Source organism: Apteryx mantelli, chromosome 4, assembly GCF_036417845.1.
Source record: "Apteryx mantelli isolate bAptMan1 chromosome 4, bAptMan1.hap1, whole genome shotgun sequence".
In the NCBI taxonomy this organism is placed as follows: domain Eukaryota; kingdom Metazoa; phylum Chordata; class Aves; order Apterygiformes; family Apterygidae; genus Apteryx; species Apteryx mantelli.
The window spans coordinates 46,401,955-46,424,374 of NC_089981.1; positions in this window are offsets into that span (position 1 = coordinate 46,401,955).

Below are 22,420 nucleotides of genomic sequence, written 5' to 3' on the forward strand. Positions count from 1 at the left end.
TCATTTGCCTAATTATTTTAGACTAGTCTTTCCATCATTTCCATAATGTCTCTTCATTGGTCAGTCAGGCATTACTCACGTGGCCAGCTGGTTTTATTTCCTTCACCCAGAGTCCCTGGATCATCCATCTCTGCCACCCAGCCAGAGCACCGGCTTCTAGCAAGCATTCCCCTTGCCGAGGGGCACAGCTCTAACTGGACCCAGACAGCCATAGGGCGGCAGGCTCATGCCACAGAGAGAGGAAGGGACTAGCGGAGCCAGTGCTTAGCTGCAGCAGGCCAGTGGATGGAGTGATTTGAGCCAGATTCAGGGGAAAAGTGTGAGAGTGAGGTCCAGCACTAACATGCTTGTTAGAGCTGCAAGGGGTGTAGGGAGAGGTGGGGGCAGAACATGGCGCAAGGTGTAGCATTTGTGTGTGCAGCGCAGGTGAGCCAAGTGCATTGAAGACCCTGCCACCTGCGGAGATTTCTTTGGACTTTTTTCTAACCAGGCATCAAATTGCACAGTTAATGCAGGATGGGGACTGGGGAAGCAGCGTAATGGGTGGATTTTATCCCCCACCCCCACCGCTCCTCCCTGCTGCTTCCCAAATCCACCCTGCTCCTTTGCACCTCCACCTTGTACTGCAGCTAAGCAGCTTAACTTCTTACCACAATCCAAGCTCAGGAGCAATTAGTTAGTGCAAACGGGGCTTTTAATTGCCCCTGTGATTTATTGAGCCTGGGCATTATAATTAAAATTCATTCTCAGACACAATCAATGAGCTGCAGAAAAACACCGTCTTATTTGAGTGACTGAAGAACCACTTCCAGCTGGGAGGGCTTGCATCAGGTTCATGCCTCTCGGGGTCCCTCTGAACGGTAGTTGCCCTTATACTGGGATACTGCCTCTGCTTTCCTATCAGCTGCTTTGCTGTGGGCTGAGGCAGGTTGGCATTGGAGTTCAGTGTGCTCCTCTACCCACCATCCTACCTTGCTTTGGCTCACTTGTCCCCTTTCAGAACAACTGCTATCAAGCTACTCAGGTGCTGTGAGTAACTTTTCACTCCCCTGTCCCTTTTGTTCCCAGCACACTGGTAAACTCAGGCTCTAGGCTCAGGATTTCCAGTCTAGCTTCATCCTACAGTGACCAGTAGGCTTGGGAAGCTGCAAGCCATTTGTCAGACATGTGCCGGTTTATAATCATATACTGACTGATAGCAGCTTTGGAGAAAGCATCTGTGAGGTGGTAGGCTGTTTGTGCAAATACAGTTCAGCCTGGTTGCCTGAAACTAGTTAGTCCCCCTTGCAGTGCCAGAGCAAGATCCGTCTGACAAAGTCCGCTAGACACCCCGAAGCATTAACTCAAGTGATATTCAACTTCAGCTTTGCCCTGGTGTTGCCTGTGGGTGGTGTTGCCTGCTGCAAAGACATAAATTTGCCTCCAGCGATGCCCAGAGTGTCCTTTCCATCCATAGTCCTTGGGAACAAAGGCAAACCAGGTGAAGGGGGACTGCAGAGATCACAGAATCACAGAATCGCTGAGGTTGGAAGGGACCTCTGGAGATCATCTAGTCCAACCCCCCTGCTCAAGCAGGGTCACCTAGAGCACACTGCACAGGACTGCATCCAGGCGCGTTTTGAATATCTCCAGAGAAGGAGACTCCACCACCTCTCTGGACAACCTCTTCCAGTGCTCTGTCACCCTCACAGTGAAAAAGTTTTTCCTCATGTTAAGATGGAAGTGTCTGTGTTTCAGTTTGTGCCCGTTGCCTTGCGTCCTGTCGCTGGGCACCACTGAAAAGAGTCTGGTCCCATCCTCTTGACACCCTCCCTTCAGATACTTGTACACGTTGATAAGATCTCCTCTCAGCCTTCTCTTCTCCAGGCTAAACAGGCCCAGCTCTCTCAGCCTTTCCTCACAAGAGAGATGTTCCAGTCCCCTAATCATCTTTGTAGCCCTTCGCTGGACTTGCTCCAGATTTGTGCCATGATTGCACCTCACTGCTCAAGCAGTTGCATGGCTCCTGTAATTCCTTTAGGTGAAGTCAGCCAGGACCCCAAGTCCCTATCCCAGTGCTATTCCCCTGTATTCGCTGTTGGCGTGGAGGAACTGTGTCAAGGTGTCAGACCCATCACGGCACCAGCTGAGCAGCACTTTGCTCAGAACAATTGCAGGGCATGATGATACTTAGCAATTAATCACACAGGAGTGGTGCTCAGCACTGCACTCCCCACTTTCCTCCTCCTCTTCCCATCACCATTTTTTCTCCTTTTTCTTTTGCAGTAAGTAAAGAGCTTTGTCTCTTGCCAAATCCCCTGTCTGTGTTGGGGGATTGGGGTGAGCCAGGCGTAAAATGAAAATAAATCACTAATTCCTCCTAATAATGCCTGATTTCCTGATTTGATATCCCACATTAATTCTAATTACTCACCCAGAGTCAGGGCATTAATCAACGCGTTAAAACTTCTCCTTGCTTAGCAACACTGATGTGCCAGGCATCTGGCACAGCCCAGGCGCCAGGGATTTGTCTGTCACACCAGCCGCCTCTGCAGCATCTCTGTGAAGGAGGGGAAAGGAGGGGGCCCGTCTCCCACCTTGTCCTTGCAAGGTGGCCAGGTGCCCTGGCTTGCACTGGCAGCTGTGCAAAAAGCCTGGGAGGATATGGGAAACTACACTGTTACACTGGTGGCAATTGCTACTGGAGATGCAATTGCTGGAGGGAACAGCTTGTTTTGGGGGCCTAGCTGTCCCTGAAAAGGCCACTTTCGTGTGCCCTGTGGGAGGCAAAAGCAAGACCAGAGGCACCTGCACTGTGAAGGGAGGGACAAGGGAGCCTTGGGACTCCCTAGCTTTTCCCTGGGGCAGCGTCCCTCCTGTCTCGCAGGCTCTGCTGCACAGGAGCATCGCCCACTTCTCCCCACCGTGGATTATTCCCAAGGCTGGAGATGTCAGCACCGGCCTGCATGCCCAGGGCTGCCAGCAGCTCCTGCCGTGCTGGGGGAACCTCTCCCAGCAGCTGGAGGGCAGGCAGCACAAAGAGGATCTGCCCTGGGACGAAGCCAGCAACAAAGATGGTAGCAGGAACACGCTAATTATTTCCATCGCAGCTGACGTGTAACCGGACAACAGGTGTTTAAGACTCTTTCCTGGCTAACCACAGATAAGGCACAGACAGGCTCACTCCTCAATGGCTTTGAGGAGCGCAGGGGGAAGCAGTGCCAAACACACTGGCCAGCTAGAGAAAATATACAACGTCCTGCTTCCTTCCCTGTGGTGGGAACCAGCATGGTGTGGGAAGGAGAGCCTTTGCTCATGGTTTGCAAGCCTGCCTCAGCAGAGGCTTGCACATGAGGGTGTCTGCCCCTGCTTCTGCCCATAGCAATGCAGCGCCCTGCTGTTTTGCGCTTTGCTCTCTCCCTGGGCTCCTTGCTCTCCTTGGCCAGATACGCAGATTGCAAGCAATGAATCCCTTGGCCCTTGCCTTGCTGAGGATGAAAACAGAAGAATCACCTAAAGAAATCCCTCATCCCATCTGGCCTACCTGTGGCTCAGGCTTTGCCATTTTGCTTGGGCTCAGGGCTTCTACAGCTCCTGCTATTACCCCCCAAAAGGCTGTTAGCTCCTGCTTCCAATTGCCTGAAGAAGGGGGATGGAGTCCTTCATGCTGCTGTTACCCTGCGACATCTTCCCAGCCAGCCCAGGATGCTGGCCCTCAGGGTGCAGGGCACACACTGATGGGTGCCAGCAGGATATTCGGCAGGGAGTGAGAGGGAGTCCTGTACCACCAGGATGAGAAAAGCAGGGTGCAGCAAGCTAGACTGAACGGTTGCCTCTGACTGAACCACGGGCAGCTGCGATCTGCCCAGGGCATTCGAGGTAGTAACTCAGTGCCTGAGAAATCCAGGTGACACCAACCGCGAACTGGCAAGCACTTTGCTTGCGAGGCCCCAGGGAGCCACCATGCAGTGCTCACGCAATGTGGGCAGCAGAAACGGGAACCGCTGCCCCTTTCAGACTGCAGCATCACAGCTCACTCAGATGCCAGAAAAGGGAGGTCTTGTGGGGGTGCTGGGGGGGTGGGTGCAGGGTGAGCAGGCTGTGCTGCTCGTGGCTTGGCCCCAGGCTACAGCCATGCGGCAGCAGGGGCTGCTCGGCAGCTCTGGTACCAGCCAGTACCAAAGTACTGGGGCAAGGTGACTCGGGACGGGCAATGCCGCGCAGCACATCTGCACTACGGACGGGGGCACGCTCCCTGTCTGACCGCCTGGCTGCCGCAATGCTCCCATGGCGAGTGCTGCTGTGGTCGGCAGGGAGCAAGAAAAAGCAGCATGAAGGGCGCAGCCTGCAGGCTGCTGCTGCGGGAAGACATGAGCCACTGCCTTGGATGCTTGCCTAGATCCTAAGGCCAGAAAAGACCATTACAAAAATCTTGTCCAACTTTCCGCAAGTCACAGAGCATAGCATTTCACCAAGCAATTCCTACATCAAGCATGACCGAATTATAGCAGGTTAGGTTATAGAAAATAAAGAGCCAGGCTTGACTCAAAGACTCCAGGGCTGGAAGCGCTATCCTACCCCTCAGCTAGCTGTCGCAGTGGGTAATGACTTTACGATTAAACCTTACGTTGTACTTCTGGTTTGCCTGGCTTCTGCTTACAGCCTTTGCATGTTCCAACCATTATAGCTTTATCTGTTAAATGAAAATGTCCTACTAAATGAATCTCTTCTCCATAGATTTACTAATAGACAATCAAGTCACTTTATAGTCTGGGTTTTTTTAGTATAAACTATGTGAAACGGCATTCTATGAAGAGACAAAAAACAGAATTACTGAGATCATACCTGTCACAACTGCAGGCAAGCTGAATCTCTAATCCACCATCATCTTCCTGAACAGACTCCTTCTAGGCAGGAAGGATGAATTGATTTCAATTAAAGTTGATCTAAATCTGTAAACAGGAAACCTTTAAATAATCCACTCTAATCTTGTTTCACATTTGAGCTACTTCATTATTTTCCTAAAGAAAGCTGACTGTCACTGGTTAGTACAATCTAGTACTTGTTTTTTTGCCAACAGCAGTTTCCATTATAGTTAAACCTGCTTATTAGAGCTATTATATAATCAACATTTATTCTGATTTTTTTCCCACTTTGTGTTGAAGGGATTAATATTGCACTTATACTAGCTGATTATTTTTCTTTAATTCATGAGCTGAATAAGCTTTAATTTGGATGGTAATTGACTGAAATACGTACAAACTCAGAAGTCTACAATTGTTTTTATTAGCCTGACTTACCTGTCCTAGATACAGGACAAAAAAAGGTTTATCAAAATATGTTTGTATTTTAAAACCATTTGATTTATTGAAGGCAGGATTGGATGTAGTTAATGAATTAATCTCAGTTTCTGCCTCTGGAATCCTTGAGGGTTTTTAGAACCGCTACATTTCAACCTTTCAGATGTCACTGCTAGGACCATAGCAGAAAATGAGCTTTTCTGCTTTTTCAGCTTCTCAAATTTGGCTGAGCTCATCACTGAGATGAAGACAGTATTTTCTCTGCACTTACAGAGCCCATTTCTGTTGCCAAAATCTGTTTTTATATTTCATCCCAGGTTTCAGGTGCCACCAGAGTTCGCTGGCTTTGCATTAATGTTTGGGCAACAAATGTGAATTTCTTGAGTACTTGCAATTTAAATTGTTTTAATAGCCTATAGTAAATTTATGCCTTGACTTAAAGTTTCATATCAAAAGAATTAATTTTTAAGAGAAATAGGGATCTAAAATATTTTCAATTAGAAGTAATATTTAAATATATCCTGTTTCTAGGGCTCAGGCACCTAGCAGCCATCTGAGCTTGAGGAAAAAGCACAGATCCTCCCACGCTCAAACCTAAAACTGGGTTGCTGTCGGATGGTGTCAAACCACGCTCACTTCTGTATGCTCGACCTACACAGAGACCCAGCGGTTGTGCTTCCAGTAGTGACAGCAGCTCGCCTAGGGACCAAGGTGTCCAAAGTTTTATTTTAAAGAAAAATCAAACATTTATAAGAAGAAGAAAAAATGAAAACCAATGCCATAGACAACATGCATATGCTGATCCTCATACCATGGGGGCCCCTACTCAGCTGAGACTGCTGCCGGCTCTCCCTCGGACGCTCCTGGCAGTCCATGAGGACTGAGGGACGATGTAGCCCTTGGCCTGACAGTACAAGGTTTAAAACAGAAGGCAGCATTTCTGAAGCTAATAGCCTGCCCTAGCATCTTCAGTATGTATAGCTTATCAGGAAAGTCACTGTATTGTCGCCTTCTTTTTTTCCCTCCTCTACAAGCTGCAGATCAGTGGTTTACAGCCTGGGGTCAATGGATCCCAAGGGTGCTGTGGACTATTTCGAAAAGTAACTAAGAAAAGTGAGCCTCTTGTCAGCAGCCTTACAGCCTCTGTACAGGAATTTGTAGCTCCACGGGAAGATTTTTAGGAGGTATACAACTGGGAAAAGCCCAAAACAAGACAGATGCATTCATACAGGAGGGTCTTATAGCCTCCATATTCAACCTCCCCTTTATTCCTTGGGTAGCACATAGGGTTAATTACATTTCAGCAGTGCTAACATATTCCCATAGCAGCTGACTTGTCACAGAAGCCACAATGGCTGGGCAAATCTGTGCCCCAGAGCCCCTCACCATCTGCAGAAGGAGGGACAGCTCTCAGTCCCACCAGGCTGCCCTTGATGCAAGGAGGAATTGGGGAATTCAGCAGTGCCTGTTCCCACACAGCCTATTCTCCACAGCCTCTGCCCATGCAACAGCACGTGAGTACTAACAGGGACTTCATTAATGTGCACAGCCTCCCCGTGCCATCTCCAGGTCTCTGTGTGCCACTAAATCATCTGTTTTGGAACAAGTTCACTGGAAAGAACTATAGCAAGTCAAGCAGAGGTCTTGGACACAGGGAACAATGGCCCATAAAGCAAACATGCAGCAGTGTGCTCAGCTGCCAGGGATGCTGCTGGCACATGTGGTAGGGAAGATTAATATGCACCAAGCAACCAGGAGTGGGAAGGGAAGCTCACAAGGTTCCTCTCATTAGCTCATCGTTCCAGCTGAATTAATGACTCACAAGTTTCTCCCAGCCCTCACTGTATCTATCTGCTATTAAATGGCACCACAGATTAGTGGAGGGTGGAGTGTGTGTGTGTGTGTGTGTGTGTGTGTGAGAGAGAGAGAGAGAGAGAGAGGGGGCTTAAAAGCCTCTTAGACCCTCTGTGGAGAGGATGAGGAAGAGATCACTCTCAAGATGCCGGGATCAAATGCAGAGAGGCAGATGGGGAACCACTGTGCTCTGCTAGGGGTCCATCATCACTCCCTTCCCCCCTCATATGGAGATGGAGCAGGAGGGTCTGATTAACCCCAAGGCACAAAAGGAAATCAAAAATAAATGTAAAGTGAATTTACTGCAGGCAGAACAAAGGAAGCTCAGAGGAGAGTATGCGTATGGGAACAGGGAAGAAGAAATATGGGTAGTATGGGAAATACAGGTAATAGCAAGTGTCATGCTCCCTATACATACAGCAAGACTTTTGAGGGACCATTATGGGTGGCCCCACACCTCCAGCCAGCTCCAAGGGAGGGCAAGCTCCCTGCTGAGATCACCCTACCTGATCCCACCAGGACAACAGCAGCCCAGCTGAAAATCCCATGTCCCATGGGAAGTCCCTGTACGGACAGGGGGTAAGCCTGGAGAGCTTCAATGGTCTGTTCTCAGGGTGTTTTTTAATGAATGCTGGGGCAGGGATTAAACCAGTGCATACCAGAACTGAAGCAAAGCAGACTTCTGCAGAAAGATATCCAGCAGGACTGCAGCTGGATTAAGCCAAGCAGGGAGGGAGGATCACCTCTGAGAATATCCTTGTGCCAAAGATGTTTTTCATACTAATGATCACAGGCCAAACCCAAAGAAGGAGCTCAATGGGGCTTAGGAATAATGCATTGGCCTCACAGCCGAAGGCAGCGTAGGGCCAGATTCTGTTCCAGGCCCAGGTGCTCGACAGGTGCTATCCGAGGCCAAAGCGGATGTTCATTCGAACAATTTAAAGCATCCCTGTATTTGAACAGTCTGAGCCACGCGGCAGTCTCCAATGAAGAGTGCTCTGGGGCAGGGACAGTGACTCAGATCTGAGATACGTTGACAGAGATGGCTCCAGGGACACGGGCTGTGTCAGGACTGCAGCACCTGCGCGGGGTGGGAGCGAGAGGACAGGCTTTGGCAGACAGAGCACAGCATGGGCCCTGGGTCAGGAGGCTGCAGCCTGGTGGAAAACCCTGCAGTTGGCTCAGTGCAACATTACAATGCAGGAAAGTGTCTCCACAGGGTTGTGAGGAGATAAAAGCTGATACCTTACCTGCAACAGGCAGAAACAGGAGATCGGTTTGTGTCGCACTGATTTGCTTGGCTGAAGGGTCACAAAATCTGGTCAGAGGGTCTGCAAAGCCAGGGGACTCCTCTGGCCCTGTCCTGCTGAAGCCCCTCTCTGCTGTCTGCTGGTGGCAGCCTGTTGCCCTAGTGTCCCAGCTTAGACCCCAGCAGCCTTGTCTGAAAAGGCACAAGGTGGACTCCCCCATGTCTCAGCACTCTGCAGCCCCACTACCTGCTTGCCTGCCCAGTTCACTATTATTCACCTCCAATTATTTAGCTTCCTTGTTCCAGCACCAGTTCCTTTGTCAGGCAAGTGCCCTTTGATCACCTCTTCCTTCAACACAGAAAAGGAGAGCCCTATGGAAAAGTTGGGAGCTAATGCTCCCAACTCTCTGATATTTCTTTTCTATCTCCTTCCTCCCACCTTTCCCTCCTCTTTTATTCTTTGACTCAAGAGCAGAAATGAAAACACCTCCTTCTCCAACAACCACCGACAACAGCAGGAGGGAAACCAGCTCCATTCTATTGATTTGCAGAAAAGGAATACAGAGAAACATCTTGATAGCATTGTATCAAAAAGCTGATGCTGTGCAGTGCTCAGATGTCTCCAGAGACTAGGTCTCATATCTTCTGACTGTTTGAAGGCTCGCTTAGTCTCCAGGGATCTTGACAGCTCCAAAGCTGCTGCTACGGAGTGAGAAAGTCAGACACATCCACCATGGGCAAAGGCTTCCCCTGTAGAAATCAAAGGAGGCTGCATAGAAATGGTATCTATTTAGTGTGGCCAAAGAGCAAAAAGATTGTGAGGGGGAGCTAAACTTGCACAGTTTAGGCAAGGGGGGAACGGGGCTGGGAGGAGACATGATTGCCACCTATCAGTATCATCCAAGTAAAATCAGAAAGGAAGGAGCAGGAGGTGAGGTCAGCTTTGCTGGATCAAAGGACTTGGCTAACTGATCTGGAAGTAAGAGGGCAAGCTGAACATCAAAAACCAAGCCTTGGTCTCAGGAGCAAGCAGAGAGAGTTGAGGTGCAGGCCTCAGAGGCACAAGAGCTAGAAATATGTTGCCTTTCTTTCCCCTCCTTTGTATTACTCGGTAAGGAAAGTACTACTGGGCACAGTATTTCCACCATATATTTTCACCATATTCTCCCAGTATTTCCCTGCCCTTGAGAAGGCAGTGATTCAGGGACATCATTCTCCTGACAACAGATTTACTGCAGCCTTTGGACACCTCACACAAGGGTGCAAAATCACTCTGCAACAGACCCAGCGCTGCTCTTGTTTCCCCTTTTTCCCACAGCAACAGGCTTCTACCCTATTTTTGGTGCTCTCTGCATATTCTTGCTCTGCCCAGACAATAATTGTTCGTATTCAAAAGCTGTTGCTGAGATTTTACTGCCAAAGAAGCAAACACTTTCCTACCTACCAGATGCTTGCACTTCTGACCTCCCTTGGGCTTAGAGTCAAGCACAAAGAAGCATTAGATGTTTGAGTAGTCTTGTGTCACACTCATCTTGCAGTGTCCTTGTGTCCCAGCAGCACACCAAGTACTGGCTGGTGCAGCGTTGCTCTCTTTGAGAGGAGGAGGGCAGGCAGCGGGAGTACAGATTTTTTTCTGGAAGAATTACACCCTGTGATATATGGATTTTTTTCTACTCCCTGCAGTGAGCTTGAGTTTGCCAGGGAGTGGATGAACTTGGGACCACAACTGGAGAACATCCTGCCTCCTGTGCTGTTCACATGCTGTCCAACTGCCTGCATTTTGGTCACACATGATCTTAAGGCCACTCATCTCACCTTCAACAATCCCACCAGAGAAGCACTGAGGTCACCCTAAGGTAAACCAAATTGCTGCAGGCAATGCAGGACATTAATCATGCTCTCCAGTAAGGAACCAGCCAGTTGGGTTGGGAGGAAAAGCTTCTGCCACAGCTCTCTAGATGTTTCCTAGCAGGCAGGCTGGGGTGTGAAATCACTTCATCAGATCTCCCCGTCACCTCCCTGGAATAGGTTCTCCATTCTGAAACACACATGGCAGCTGCAGAGAGAGGCACAGAGACTGAACAACTCCTTTCCCATCTGCCTGTGCTACTTTGTCATGTTCCATCACCCAGCTAATTTATATGGCAGACCGATGGACCATACCTTGGCCCTCTAAGCACAGAAGTGCTGAAACCTGAAGCTTCTGTCATTTTTGGAAAGAATTAATGCTAGAGGTTTTCCAAAGCAACGTTACTGTCAGCTACCATCGTGCACGTGCTGTTACTGCATTTACGGGCAAGAGCATCAGGTAATCAGCCGTGTTCATTAGAGGCTCATTTGCTTTAAGGAAGCCCCCTGCACTGCGGACTCAGTTGTGCCTCCTTACAGACACATACAGCATTTGCTCTGCAAACAACTCCAGCAAAATCAATAAGAGAATTCCCATGGCAAGATGCTTTGTGGAACAAGGAAAGATCTTGCTCTCCAGCCATATGGAAGCACAACACAGAGCTCAAGGCTGACGGAAAAGCACCCCCTTGCAGTCAAAAACTGTCACCAACATCCTAAATTACTTCAGCGACTAATGTAACTACTGCTACAGGGCAATAACATTTCACAAATAATACACAGAGGTCTTCACTCCTATCCATTATACCAGCTGCAAGGCTTGCAATGCTGTTTTCTAAGTGATCCCATTACATTTTCTTAAGATTTACTCAAAAACTGCTGTAAGACCTCAGTTTTAAACAAAACACGGTTCTTTATAGTGCTTTAATCCTCCCATCACTCTGCTCTTTCCAAAGGACTCAGCTCAGGATGTTTCCCTCTTTGAAGACATATGCTTTTAGCTTTCATGGGTGTGCTGCAGGGGTTTCCCCAAGACCAGCGTCCTTCTGTTGTCTAAAGGTCTAGTTTGCAGCTCATGTTTCAGAAGCTGCAGAACAGACCTGCAGAGCCCCGTAATGACAGAGCTGAGCTGTAAGTGACGATGCTCCGTGTAACTCTGGGAGCCCTGGCTCTCTCTCAAAATGCCACAGGATCACTTATGCCCCTGCTACAAAAAGCTTTTTTGCTCAGAGAAGTTCTAGCTTTAAAAAAAAGGGAGCTGGGAATAACCTGAATCCTTTGTTTGGCTTTGTATGGAACAAATTTTGTAGAGCGCTAGGGGGCTAGATTGACACAGAGAGGAGAATATAAGGCCTTATGCTGGGCTAAACCAGGGGCCATGGCCACCAGAAGAGGTTGGAAGGCTCTTGTGGGAACCATGTTGCACAGATTTGCCCTGTCAGGCAGAAGCAAAGCAAGGGAGGGAGTCACTGCATGCTCTGGTAAGCTGAAATCAAATCCTTTCAATTTTGACATATTTGGGACAAGGTAAAAAAAGGCACATTCTATTCAGGTGGAAAAATTTCCCACCTTTCTACTGGCCCTTGCTGCAGGTGAGCTTGTGTATGCCCTGATCTCCAGCAATAAGGGCTGTCTTCAGCTATACCATGGGACTCTCCATGTGCACCCGCATGCATGTCCCAGGCCCCTCCAGGCAGCCTGAGGGCCTGGGTGCCAGGGAGTGGCGAGAGGGGACAGCTCTGCAAGGGCAGGGAGCCAGAGCAAGGGTGACAGCAGGGCAGGCAGGGCACTGTCATCAATGGCAAGGGTGCAGGTCCATGGTCCCCAAGCAAGAGGAGCAGAGCCGGTCTGGTGACACCAGCCAAGGTCAGGTGCAGTCCAGTGAATGCCAGGCAAATCCATAGTGACAAGGCAAGCCTTCTGCCATCACACTTGTTCCTGTCCCTCACTGTGCTCATGCAGCCTTTTATTCCAGCAGCTCCCACCCCGCCCCGTGCACAGCTGGAGAGGATTTCACCTATATGGGCAGCTGCAGGACTGTGACGGCTTCACCCTCCTGCCAGATGGGCTGTGTTGCTTGGCACTGAATAACCTTTCCCTCTTACTACTTCAGCCTTCTCCTCAGGGCTAATCTCATCCACATTCAGTATCCTTTGTACTATTTATTCTGCTTCTTGGCCCTCCAGCTAGTCAGCCCCAGTGACACACTTCCCCTCCACCACACGATGCGGCAGAATGAAGTGGGGGCATATGGGAGCTTGGAAGGACCAGCCATACTAGGCATGGATGCTAAGGAGCCAGCTGCCTGCTAATCCGCACGAGACACACCTTGTCAACATGCCCAGCCCATATGTTTGCCCAGGATTTGTGAATGTACTGCCAGACCCAAAGCATCATAATTTTGCTAGCAGAAAAAACACTCAATATTCTCTCTCATGCAATTCACTCAATGCTACTTTATTAGCATGATAAGCCAAACTAGAGTTGCCAGCTCTCTGAGATCTGATGCTCCAAGCTCTTGCCCAGAGAAGACGCGAGGTGCCCCAAGCTGCCCTCCTCTCCTTTTGCCGGTTAGTGTCGCAGGGAAGAGAGCTTTGCAGGGCTGCCCCACAGCAACGGAGGGAAAACCTTCCCCATTTCCCACTGATGGGTCCTGTTTCTCGCTCTCTGGACTAGGTCAGGGAGACGTCCCCCACCTCTGTCCCTGCCTCCCTCCCAGGGCAGGGCTTGGACCGGCCTTGAGAGCATGGCCCCCCTCTGGGTCACAGCTCACAGCCCCGCGGCGCCGCCGGGAGGTGCCGCTGTGCCCAAGACCCTCGCAAGGAACCCAGAGCCGTCTTGGCTGCTGCTGTTGTTGTTATTTCTCAGCCTCTCGATTTTTCCAGCACCGACATCGCTTTCCTTGGTGTTACCATAACAACTGGCGTTAAGAGCTTGTTGACATTGCCCTGTTGTACTAATTGCACAATTTCCTGTCACTGTTACATGCCAGTTATTTCCTTCGAAGGGCTGAAATTGCTTTCGGCCACCTTGTCTGTTCCCTTGCTGCCTCCTTGGGCCTAGTTAGGCAGCCTGACTGAAGGAGCAAATGATCCTGAAATGCCCTAGGGATGTGTCATTTAACCCTGTCTACAGCAGCCTGAGATGACTATGTGGCTAACATGCAGGTAGTTTCTGATATCTTGCCTGCACTAGTACTTTTACCATTGCATTTGCTGGGGGAGTAACACCATCAGCAGCGACAGCAGGAAAATTTAGGGACACACAGCTGCTATGTGCAAGTCCTGGACTAGTGCTCCTGCAACACATCATGGACACCCCTTCCTCCACCAGCTTCCCATTCCCAGGCAGGGAAGCCCATCTCAGGGACAGGCGAAGCAGCAAGTCTTGGGGGGCAGGCCAAAAGGGCAACTCCAGAGCTGTGGAAATGCCAGGCCTCTACTCACAGGGAGCACTGCAGGTGGGATAGAGGGCCCACCCAGGGCTTAGCCCATCTGCTTTATCTCCATAGCACCAAACTTCTGCTTTTAGGGAGGAAAAGGGTTTGTGGGAAAATGGCAGGAAGGATTAAAAGCAGCAGTCCTGGCTGACATCCATCACTGACACAGCCTATGCCACTTTTCTTGAGGTCCTTTTAGAGCTGAGCCAGGAGAGCTTGAAAGAGATGGGGTGAAATGCTGGGGAAGGCAGATGGCCAGCATCGCTGCTGAGCACACTGGCTACACTCAGCAGGAAAAGGGGAGAGACTTGGGAGGCAGAGCCGAGGCTCTCGCCTGCAGGCAGACAGGCAGCAGGGATGTGCCGCTAATTAACACCTGGCTCCAATCCCTCCCGAACAGCACCCTGAGGGCCCCGGCAGGACGCTTCCCTCTGCAGCTTGCCTCTGCTACCACTCTGCCCAGGATGTTGGTGCAGCAGGCTTGCTCTCTCGCTCCCGCAGTTGGCAGGGCAGAAGCAGCCGAGGCTTGCGGCTTCGTGTCCCAGATTGCCCCATGTGGACACAACAGCAGGACACCATCAGCCTCTTACCTGTCACACCTGCACTCCTCCCAGGAGCTGTGCAGCAGGGAGTCCTAAGCCACCACCTTGATTTGCACCTTGCTGACAGTTCAGCTCTCCTGACTCCCTTCCAAGAAAAGGGACGTGCTTTGCCCAAAGCAGGGAACAACCCCCCAACCCTGTCTTGTGCTCCTTCCCCCTGGGGTGCAAGCCCTAACGTGACAGGAAGGAAACAGAGGAAGTCCCCACCCATCAGGAATGGCTTCCATCTCCCAGACGGGACGATCCCTCGGCTCCCTGCTTTTCCCTGTGACGCTCTGGCTCAAGGCCAAGACACTGACTTGTGAGTTCAGAGGTTCTGCTCCGTGCTTTGACGAAGAGGAAATGATTAGGAGGATCGATTGGATTGATCCAGCTGAGTTTTCAAAGGATGCTCAGGTCACCTTGAAACTCTTGTTTTTCCAGCCTGTGGCAACCCAGCTTCTTTGCTCTCCCTCCAGCCACAGCTCCTCATGTTAACGCTCGAATTTCACCTGGATGCCAGCTTCCCTGGTCCCTGTGGGTGCTGCAGGATGCACAGCAACTCCTTGCAATCCCAGTCTGGAGCCTTAAGCAGCTCGTCACGTCTTGCAGCAGTCAGCGAGAGGTCAGCTACTCTCCATGGGCTGGCAGTGGAGGAGAGGAAGCAGGGAGCCGTACTGGAGATTGTGGGTCATGGCCCCTAGCAGCGTTTCCATGCAGGATACTACTAATTAGAGTTGCCACAGTGTCATGCTGCTCAGCAATAGCTCTCAGCAGTGGGCCCCATGCGTAGAGCCCAAGTTCAGCTTCCAGCTACAGCGATGCCAAAGCCCAGGAGGTAGCTTAGCCGACTGGCAAGAGCCTGCACCAAATGGTGCAGCCAACTGCGAGGAGCAGGGCTGTTATGGGTGTTTGATTTGTGTACAAGACACCCAAAAGCCATCTTCCCCTCAGCATCCCAGTGCCAAGGTGAGGGCCAGCATCCAAGACCCACTGCCCAGAGTAGCAGGCTCAACTGTCTGGGCCCTGTCCCCAGAACCGGGGGAAACTCAGGCAGCCCTTGGGAGACAAGGACACAGAGCGCAGGGGGAGCTGGCCTCCAGGGAGCCCAGAGGGCCAGTGGCCTGCCAGAGCATGGGGAGGACCAGCACCACTGTGTCCCCACCACAGCCACCCCATGGCTCCCCTGCCCCTGGGGAGATGGTGCATGAGGGAAGGGAGCTCCTCCTCAGGGGCCACTGCAAAGGCAGGCTGAGGAGAGGAGTCCAGCGACCCCTGGCACTAGTTTGACAATGTGGCATGAAGCCTCTGGCTAACCAGAAGGGATGTTTTAGGTCCATCACAGGATGGCCATGGGGAAACCCAGCCCTCCATTGCCTCGGTATTCTTTCAATTGCTCATTCATGGGCCAAAGGACTTAAATACCAAGAAGAAGATGCTTTATCAGTGTTGTATAAAATGCAGTCCTTTCAGGTCTCACTCTGTGGGCCTCCAGTTCATGCCCTCGTTTTGAGAGGTCCCTCTCTGAGCTACGAAGCGCTAGGCCCTGGGAGGGCCCTTCCTTTACATCACTGCCCCTTGCCTAATCTCTGCCCTTGGCACCTTCTTTTGACTCATTCCTTGAAAACATGTCCTCTAAACCCACTCTCTCCACAACTTGTTCCAGTCTTGATTTACAGAGCTGTTCTTGGGCTCAGATAATTCTTCCACTCGGCCCTGACACCCTGCTACTTTTCTCCTTCCATCCCAACACCAGAAGCCTCTGTCCAAACACTGGAGTCCTATTCGCCCCACAAACCCAGCTAGCCCCGTGGGATGCTGCTGGTTGCTGGACCAAGGAAGCAGGCAGAAGGGATGCAAAGGGAGTTTCCAGCCTCCATCAAGCACTCCTACATGAGCAGCAAGACTGCCCTGTTGTGTTCCTTAGTAATTTATCACAAAGACACTCACTTTATAAATATTAAATGAAGGGCTCCATAAATTTTTAAACCAGAAATAAAACTGCATTTGATGGAGAAAAAAATATCACACCCCAACACTTCCTGTTGTCTTTCTTCCTTTCCCTGGCCTTGCCAACAGTGGAGAACAGCACTGTAACCAGTCCCATGGCTGCTAATGCAAGGACTGAGCTGATGTCTATGCAGGGAGCTCACAGGCTGTTTTATCTAAGCAGAGGCACACTGTTAGTACACCAGCCCAATTTGCCGGGTATCAAGGAGATTGCACTGCAGAGCCACATGCTGTCTTACATTGCTAAATGTAATCACAAAAATGATGCATCCTGAGCTAATACTGTCCAGAGTGACTTAGAACCATTGCACACGCAACACCTCTGCCCAAAACCGTTCTTCAGCACTTTCTTCAAGTCAGCTGGTGCATTTTGAGTCCAAATTCAGTCATGTGGGGGACCAACCAGCCCCATAAAGGTGGCCATCCCACATGTGGAATAAACAGGCTTGACAACAGGTCTCCAAAATTCTTTAACAAGAGCTTGACTAAGTCTGGAAGTGGTCCTTGCACATTTGGTGCAGCTCCAGGTTCTTCTAGGAGGGTTTGGAGAAGGACTTAGATCACCTCCTGCTTCCCTGGGCCATGCACCATCTCAGACCTAACAAAACCAACAGCGCGCTTCTTGGCAGGTTTCACACCACAGCTACAGCCACCCCAGGAGGCTGGGCTCTAAGGAGCGTGCAGCAAAGCCAGAGTGGTGACAGTGTGAGACACCAGTGCCCTGGCTGCCTGCTTGGGCCCTCCCCAAGGCATTGTCCCTACCCCAACAGCATCAGTAGACAGGAATTTGTGATGTTCCTTGGTGCGTCGGGCAGTGTTTCACTGCCCACAATCATTTTTTTAATCACCCACTCAAACTAGGACTTGCTGCTGGTGCTCTCTTCCTGTGTCATGGCTTTCTACTGGGCCTCCCCCTTACTGTTTCTTTGGACACTGCACAGGAGTCCACTGCTGAGCACAGCCATGGAGGCCAGATGGCATTTGTTTCAGACTGGCCACACCCCTTTGCAGGGACTGCTGACTAGGGGCACAACACTCAGAATACAGCCTGCATGCTCATGGGAACAGCAGAAATACACTCATCCCTCACTGTCAACCTGCTGCGATGAAGAGCACAGATGAATCATTAGAACGAGTGCTACTATAGCCCAAGTGCAAATCAGGGAAGATTGGACCTTTGGCAAATAATAGCTCTTTGCTTAAGTGTGCTGCTCTTCTGAATTCAACTGTTGCTCCTTGTTCTAACCCCAGTGCAGGGGAGGCACTGCGAAAGGAGTTGCATTGCCCTTTCTGGGGGGTCCTGCATAAATGCCTCTGCAACCCAGCTGCAATTCAGTCATCCCAGCTGCATGACGAAAGAGTGGCCAGTGGCTGAGTTAGCCCTGGAGATCGTTATGTCTCATCAGTCTCAACAGTCTCTCAGTGTCACTATGCTGCTTATCTAATTGCTTTGCAGAAAATGGAACTCAGCTAGGAAAGCCTGATGCTAGATTACATTGTGTCGTCATTCTTCCTGCACCTTCTGCAGGAACCACCTTTCCCCCCCAGCAGCTCTCTGTGATGTGCAAACACCAGCAAATCATTGCTCCTGTGGTCTTTATCTATAGGGAGGAAAAAAATGGCAGTGGGTTTCTGATCAGAGTGGATCAAGCGCACTTTCCCTGGACTTCCCTCTGCCAGCCAGTGGCACAGAAGAATCACACAGAGCTTTCTCCTTGCTGATTAATGCCCCATTATCAGCCATCTTGGACATTGCACTGCAGAGGGACACTAGCTTTGCAGCCAACTTCAAAAATACCTGTGAGAGTTCACCAGTGCTTTGACGAACTACAATTTTTTGCAGGATTTTGTTGTTTTTCTGTAAAGTGAGCAATGTCAGAGCCACTGCTTACAATGCCATATTGATAAAAAGGGATTAATTACCCCAGAGCTCTTACTGAGCAAGGTAAAAACTGTGATGTGCGATTTCCCTTCTGTGTATGAGATGCTGCCTGCTGCAGTCAAGGTCTGGGAAAAGCCTCTTAAGTGCAAATGATACTACATTTTGACTGGATGTCTTTCAGGCTGAAAGAGACTTCAACACAGTGAATGTTACAGCAATTCTCTAACCTGTCGGTGTTTCCAGCCTCCAAGCAGCAGCTTTCTTGATAAGGCAAGTGCTACGCAGTGTATGTTATGAATGTCACCAGGATTACAGGTCTCCCAAGGACTGAAACCTGCTCCCACTGATGCGAGTGATTTGGATGCAGGATCCTACTGTATGAGAGCATCCTGGTCAGAGATGCTTGCACTCCTACCGCAGCTCTCTGCTCCCATGTGACCTTGGAGAGAGAAATGACATTTAGAGATAATGGACTCCTGCTCATCGCCTTCGCAGAGCTTGTCTGTCTCTGCCAGATGCAGCACCCTGGGACAAGTCCTCAGCTGGAAGGCAGACTGACTTGAGCAAAGCCTTGGGCTGGCCTTTCAGCACAAGGGCAGCTTAGGTTAAATCAAAGCTGTGTCCAGGCTGCCTGCAAGGGCTGAGCTGTGTTAGAGGGATGCTGTTGTGTGGAACCCTTTCACACATTTGCTGTCAAATAATCAGGCTAAGAAACAAAGAGAGAGACAGAGAACATGGCAAGTGATTTCACTGTATGTAGTATAAAGGGTATGGCTGGGGATGTCATTACTGGAGCTGTTGCATGTGCTAGCCCGGCACTCTGCTATGCACAGTGAGCTCCCGGAGGCACTTGAGAGGGAGGACTTATGGAAAGGGAGGCAGGCAGCCACACAGGGAAGGTTGCTGGTGCAGGGGTGCTGAGTGAAGGATGACTGCTTTGACTCCTGAGCTCAACCTCTGGAAAACCCAGTACCTCTCCTGGCACTGCACCTGCCTCTGTAGCTAGAGCAAAAGAGCAGAGAACAGCTGCAAAGAAAGGGGGACCAAGACACTAATGCATTAATCCTCTCTCCAAGCCACACCACCAAAACATCTCATTGATCTGCCAGCATCTCTGACAAAGCCTCCTCCAGAGCACACCCAAGCCTCCCTATGCATGGAGCCAAACTCCTTCATCACCCAGAGCATCATTCCAATGGCAGAGGTGACAGGGAGAGTGTGGAGGAAAGGGAAGCCGGTGGTGTGTGGTGGGGGTACAGGGGAGAAGGGTGGTTGTGCTGGGGAGGGCAGGTAGTGTAATCTGTCAATGTTGCAGTCCTACAGATAGAAGAGGATTCCCTAGCTCACAGCTGTCAATCCACACAACAGAGCTAGGCATTAAACAAAACAGAAATAATAAAAGTGATAAATAAAAGTGATTTTAAAAATAATAAAGGCAACAAGAGTTATTAAAATCTGCACTCAGCTGGGCATGGGGCTTATCGAGTATTTTCCTGGCTTCTCGTCAGGCTGTGGGATTGCCCCAGACACGGGGGCAGTGTGTATGACAAGGAGAGACAATGATCAATTTTTAATATTGCATATTTAAGCAGGCTTGGGCTCCAATCCGTCATATCTCCCGGCTTTCCCTAAAATTAATCTTCAATAGCTTATCGAGAACTTCAGAAAATTAATATCCTAGCATTTCACCTTAGGGGAACAGTGTTTTTTCTGGCTGAATATGCATGCAAGACCAAAAGAAAGAGATAGAGATGAAATGTCTCCCTGCAAAACTTCAGGTTCAAAAGATGTTTTTAACAGAGCCATCAACCACCTCCACAGGGCTCTAGCTCTCTGCCAGTTCTGCAGGCACTGCTGGAGCACCAAGGAAAGTCATTGCAAGAAAAAGCATATGGGAAAGAGCATATGGGAGGCGCTCAGAGCCTTCACTGAAACCACTGCTCTGTGGCCCCATCCCCTCTACAGCCTTGCACCCACCAAGGATGGAACATGGTTTGTACTGTTAACGCAGACAAGATGTGACAATTCCCAGGCAATTTTATACATGCCTACAAGACACTTCACCTTTTTGCTTCCTATGAAAGGGTCCCAAATGATTGAATCTGCCCTTAATATCAGACTAGGGAAGCATAGAGAGGAACAGGAACAGGTTGTTTCCCTGTTGTCTGACTCCAAGCAGCTGAACATCTGTACACGCACTCCCAAATTCTGCAGGGGATAAAGGCTCCTATGGGGAATATGCCTGTGAGGCGGATAGAAAAGAGTTAGAGCTGGCTCAGCTCCATTTGCATTGCAATGGGTGTCGTACACAGACAGGAACTTATGATACAGGCACTGATCTGTAAGGGAGACGGGATCCAAGCCCCATTGGCCTTTTGAGAGACCACAGTGGAAAGCCAAAAAGGGAGCACAGCCATGGGAGAGCAGACTGTCGGGCACAGCCCATGTCACCAAACGACCGTAGTGTTTCACTGAATGCCTCCCAGGAACACCTTGTTCATTAATGAATAGCTTGGAGGGTTACGGTCTCTGCAGGCTGGCAGCCATCCAATGAACCATAGGAATTTACCAGAATGAGCCAGAGCCACTTCTGGCTAAGCTAACACAGATCTTTCACAAAGGGATAACTCATCCTGTCTGGAGATTTCAAGCTGCATACAGCTCACTGAATGCCTAGGGAAATTGTTCATGTAACCCTCAATAGTGTAAATGTATATCTTCACCCTCAAGGTGAATGTTTCCAGCTCCATTCCTCTGGCACAAACAGATTACAGAGATGTTTGGGTAGTTCTGTCCTGTGACAGAGTCATCTCCTAACCTTCTGTTTGATGAATTAGACTGATTCAGACTTTCTGACTGTAAATGAGGTTCTCCAGATTGTAGAGACTTTTAACAGAAGTATTAAGGTTTGTGTGAATGAAATACAAATGCAAACATGTGTGGAAGCACCAGAAGAAACAGCAGAACAAAGGCTGAAAGAATGGCCTACGTTCATAACCAGGGAGAGATTTCCAGTTAATCAGACTGAGGAGCATCAAGCCCAAACCTGAGAAGCCCCCAGCACAGATGTCGCGTTAGTGGAAGACCCTCCTTGTTAGCAGCAGGGGAGGGCCACAAAGTTGCAGCACGTTACAGTGCTGTCACTTATTGTTAGCCCAACAGAAGGATAAAGGCAAAAGACCACTCCTACAGACAGAAAAGATCTGTCTGAAAACAGTTTTTAATCACTCATCCAGAGGAGCACAGGAGTCATAGCGATGACTCAGTGACTGCATCCCCTGTCCTCCCTGCCACACACAGCTGACCCCGGACACCACCTGGCGACACACATCTTGGTGTGAGCATGAGAGCATGAGCACAAAAAATCAACTTGCTCAGAGATTTGGTATAATAAAATCACCTCTCTTCCATAAGACCTTGCCATGAGTTTCTAATGCCAGTTTTCAACCAGCCATCTCCTGTCGCTCTTGTCTGAGCGCTGCCCAGCTTGCCACCTTCCCTTCTAAAAGCTGGCAACGTTGGGGGTGAACTGAGCGCTCACCAGCAGTGCAAGGGAGACCCATTTGGCCTTCCCTTTCTGCTCAGCATCCCTGTTTCTGACAGTGGGACCACATCATCACCCTCGAAGAGCTCTGGCTCCACCGTGGCTCCCATGCCCATCAGTCATCACTTTCCAAAACACACCAGTACTTGCAAAAACAGCATATAGCCTTTATTCCTAGATATACCATCTTGCAACTGTCCCATGAGCAAGTGTATTTGGGACCTAGCTCCACCTTCGCTGCCTGCTCCTCACTTCTGGGCAGCCAAAAGCCAGAGGACATGGCTGCAGCGGTCACGGAAGCGTACAGGCAGGCTCCCAAGCACCTGCTGCTGAGAGTGCCTGCATTCCCTGGGCAGCATCCAGTGTGCCCCACGGTGCCAGTAGGACTGCCCGGCCCCCCCAGCTCTCCTTCCCTGCTGCTGCCTCCCCCCCAACAGGCTCTGCTCACATGAGCATGAGGCACATGCCCTCTGTTAGCATTCAACACCCAAGCGCCGGGTCTGCTAGCTGCTGCTGTTCGTGCTTGCAGCAGGCTGCTGCCGAGGCACACGAGAGCCGGCAGTGCATGCGGCAGGAGCGGGGCTGCCTGCCGGGCCACGCACGAAGGCACAGCCTCCCGGCTCCTCCAGTCCAGCCGCGGGGCTCAGCCAGCTGCAGGCGCAAGGAGAAGAACCACCAGCTCCTGCATGCAAGAGACCCTGCCTGGAAAGCAGCACAGCTCCTGTCCCCATGCC